Here is a 4,570-nt window from a genome sequence, read left to right as displayed (position 1 = left end):
AATCTAAACTGATTCTCTCCAATTTCTGTCTTCCCACTCTTTTTTAAACCAGCTCTCACAAAGCTTTTGCCCTTGCTACTCTATCTAAACTACCTCTAGTGAACTCTGTGATGTACTATTCAGAGCCCCCTAAAGAACTTATTACCCAGCTGCTGACAATGCCACCAGATTACAGTCCCCAGCTTTGCCCTTCAGAATTGCCCTGGCTGAGGATTCACACAGTTACCTTACAGGGCAGTCCAATATCAGTGACTAGTCAACTAGGGTTTATGCAGGCTCAGGTAACTTGTCCTAACTCAGGACAACTCTCTGAAGGGTCAACTCAATATCAAAACCCCCCCACCCTCCCCCAGGGACCCTTCACTAGACTGCATCACAGCTCAATTTCTCCCTCTGACAATTCCTGCTTTCTTCCCTTTCAAAATCCAGAGACGGCTATTTCAAGAGCGCTAATTAACAAACACCACTCTCATCTCCATGACCAAGTGTCCTTCTGGGGAATGCAACCTACCATTCTTTGATCAAGGTCGCCAAAAACCTTCATGGTGTTAAATCTAAGTGTCAATCTTAGTCCTCATCTTAGACGTTCTATTAAAAGTGTAACCAGATCTGCAGCTTGGGCTCCAGGCTCAGGTTCTTGGCTTAGTGTTCCAGTTCCAAACAAGAGTTTACAGACTGAGAGAGTGAGAAGCAATGCAGTTTATTGAGCAAGCGAAATAAAAGCTTCCACAGCATGGAAGGGTGGAAGGGGACCCGAGAGGGTTGCCATTGTTGGTCAGGGCTGCCTGGGTTTATATTCCCAGGTAATTCTGAGTTGCTGAGTGTTTGTCCCCTAGTCCTATGTGGGGAGGGAGCTTGTAACCATGAGTCACCTAATGTCTCCTTTTGGTTGTTGTTTCCTAGTTTCTATTGAACTTGCAATCAGTATTAGAATGTGGTTGAACAGCTAACTGATACTTTGAACACAGCCTCCTGATATGGTTGAAGGTGTTGTCCTTTTTCCATGCTATGATTTCCAAAAGGTACCCCATTGACCCAAAAGGTTTTATTCCCTCAATAGCATTTAACGTATTTTATCACTGTCTCCTTGAAATGTTTTCTTCATTTAGCTTCCAGGAATTTCCAGTGTCCTAGATTTTCTCTTACTTCCTTTTCAGTTTCTGATGCTAGTTCCTTCTCATCTCATTGGCCTCAACATATTGGAATGTCCCAAGGCTCAGACTTTAATCTCTTTTCTTTTCCAACACATGCATTTATTTTGTGATTTCATCCAGGCTCATGGCTTTCGATACCATCTCTATGTTGATAACTGGCAAACAGACATTTTTATGCTTGGCCTCTCCCCTTGGCTCTAACATCTTCATTTGAATGTCACAAAGCCACCTCAAATTTTACACATTGATACTGACTTCCTGATCCTATTCTGATGATTTCTCCCTCAGAAAATGACATTTCCACTCTTCCAGTTACTGAGGCCAGACAACCATCCTTGGCTATTCTGTTTTATACATCTACATCCTATTCATTAGCAAATCCTGTCAGCTCTTCCTTCAAACTAAATTCAGAAGCTGGTAGCTTCACAACACCTTTACTAACTACTCTAGCTGAAACCACTGTTCCCTCTTACCTAAATTATTAGAACACCCTCCTAAGTGGCCTAGTTCTACTTCCTTCCCCTATCCATGACCTACTCCCAACCCAGCAACCAGGGTTATTCAAATAAAACATAAGTCAGACAATGTCCTCCATTCAAAAGCTACTGATGCCTTCCAGTGTCACTGGAGTAAATACAGAAGTCACCATGTCCCCACACAGCCCTACATTATCTATGGCTAGCTAACCTCATTTTCCCTTCAGCCCCTGACTCTCTCTCCTGAAGCCACAGAGCTTTCTTCACTGCTGTTCTGGTCAGACCAGGCTTGCCCCCACCTGAAGGCATTTGAATCCATTACTTTGAAAGCCTGAAATGCTCTTTTGTCAGATTCACAAGGTACAACCCTTCACTTCTCCCAGGTATATACTTAAACACCTTCTCTATGAGGCCTTCACCAGCCACCCATTCTCTAATGCAACCCTCTCTAAATCCTTCCTGATTTATTTTCCTCCTTTACACTAATACTATTTAACATACAATTTATTATCTCTCTATATGGCAGAGACCACTAGCTGATTCCCAAATGTATTTTCTCTTCCTCCTGGACTCATAGTTGGATTACTTTTTCCAAGTGCCCTTGAAGTTAAAGTGTGGAAAGTGAGTTAGTTCTGGCCACAGGAAAATATGTGGTCAAAATAAGTGCCCCTTGCAAGTCTGGTGCCTAAACACCTCCCATGCAATGCTCCATGCTTTTTCCCCTCCCTGCCGGCTGAAATGGAAATGACCCTAGGACAACACTGGTACCAAACTCCAAATGTAAAAGATGGCAGTCATATAGCAGAAGAAGAAATAATATGTGTCTTTTAATAACTGTTTGGAGGAGAGCTGTCTAACTGGGACAGTTTGATGAATAAAAAATAAAAATTCAAGTAATCAAGCTACTGATAATTAGGAATTTAATTTATTATAGCATCTAGTTTTATCTTAGCTTATATATTCACTCCCTAGACTGCAAGGTTAATGAATGCTGGGATTTTTTTTACTGCTTTGTTCACTGATGTATCCCCCAGTGCCTACAACACTAACTGGAAATCAATAAATATTTGAAGAAAAATGAATAAAAAACTTAAATTCTCATATAGAGAAAAGACAGGCTAACTAGAAAAGGATGGCAACTTTGATAAAAGAACTCTTGACAGCAATGATAATTAACAGAAGACAATGTTTAAAGTATCTGGGGAAAACACAAATAAATACAAAATTCAAAATCAATCTAAACTGTCATGCAAAATTGAGAACAAAATACTTTCTAAAATACTAAGCCTAAGAAATCATACAACACACCCAAACACATATTCAAAAGTGTTGCTAAAAAGTAAGCTTCACAGGAAGAAAAAAATAAGCCCAAAAGAATGAACTGAACAAAAGAAACAGCCCCAAAATTGATGTTTCTAAATATGCTTAGAAATATGTTTATAAGTATGTTTATAAATGTACATAGCTATTACCTACAAAAACAACTTAAAAGAGCAATCAGGGTGGATTTTTTCATGTAGAACTAAATTTTTAAATTCAGCAACCAAGAAGGGGGAAACAAGGAACAGAAAGGAGTCAGTAGATTAGCGGCTCCAGTCCCTTAGCTTGTTTAAGAAAAGGATAAATAGACTTAACAATGTTTAAAGAGAAATTTAAAGACAAATATTCCCATGGAAATGTTAAAGGTAACATTTAATAGAATAGAAATATAATGTATAACTCCAAAAATGCCAGAAAAACCGCACAGTAATTTTTGAGAATGTTATCAAGCTAAACAAGGCCAAAGATGAGAGGGAAAAAAAAGAAAAGGAAAATGGAAGATAAGCAGAAACATAAATTAAGATGTTAAAAAAAAATAAGTACAATAAAATAAACAGATTATATTTACTTATCAATAAAGATTAATAAGATAATATGAATACAAATCAGCTCAGGTTGGCTATAAAAGATATAGTTAAAACCAAAAACATAGAAAGGTTGAAAATTCCTGAGAAAATAAATACCAAGAAATAATACCAAAAAAATTGTAGCAATAATGTTATCAGATAAAATAAATATCTGATGAAAAATTATTAATAGGGATAAATAGGTACACCAAATTATATATTTAGAGGACAACAGTTCAAGAAGATAGGGCAAACATGAATTCACATGTACCTAACAAAATAGTTTCAAACTTTTTAGCACACACAAATTAGAAAAGATTTAAATCTAACATTAGATATATTCCTGATATTATGTGTGTGTGTGTTTGGGTGTGTATTTCTGCAGAGAAAATACATACTCTTCTTAAGAACATGTGGGGCATTTACAAAAAAAGTGTCTATATTCTAAGTCACATAAAATGTCTCAATAAATGTTAAATGTTTGAATATAGTTGTTAAAAATGAACAGTAAGGATAGTTTATTAAAACATACTCCTGAATAACTCATAGATTAAACCATAGATCAATAGCCAACACAACATTGAAGAAGAACAAAGTTGGAAGACTGACGCTACCTCATTTCAAGTCTTAATATAAAGTAATAAGGACAATGTGGTATTGGTAAAAGAAGTGAAAAATAGATAAATGGAACAGAATGCATAGTCCAGAAATAGATTCTACATTAAGCTCCATTGTCAAAGATCAATGGACAAAATACAGTCATTTCAACAAACGGTATGGAACAGCTGGACATCCAGATGCAAAAAGCAAAGAATCTAAATACAAACTTTACACCCTTCTCAAAAACTAACTCAAAATGGATTGCAAACCTAAAAGTAAAATGTAAACTATAAAACTCCTAGAAGATAACAGGAGAAAAGTCTAGATAACGCGGTTTGGTGATGACTTTTTAAAATATGACACTGAAATTACAGATAAAAAATTGATATAAGCTATATTTTATTAAAATAAAAACATCTGGTCTGTGAAAGACACTATCAAGAAGAATGAGAAG

Source organism: Saimiri boliviensis, chromosome 3 (assembly GCF_048565385.1).
Source record: "Saimiri boliviensis isolate mSaiBol1 chromosome 3, mSaiBol1.pri, whole genome shotgun sequence".
Lineage (NCBI taxonomy): Eukaryota > Metazoa > Chordata > Mammalia > Primates > Cebidae > Saimiri > Saimiri boliviensis.
The sequence above is the reverse complement of the archived record's forward strand: the minus strand, read 5'-3'. Positions refer to the sequence as shown.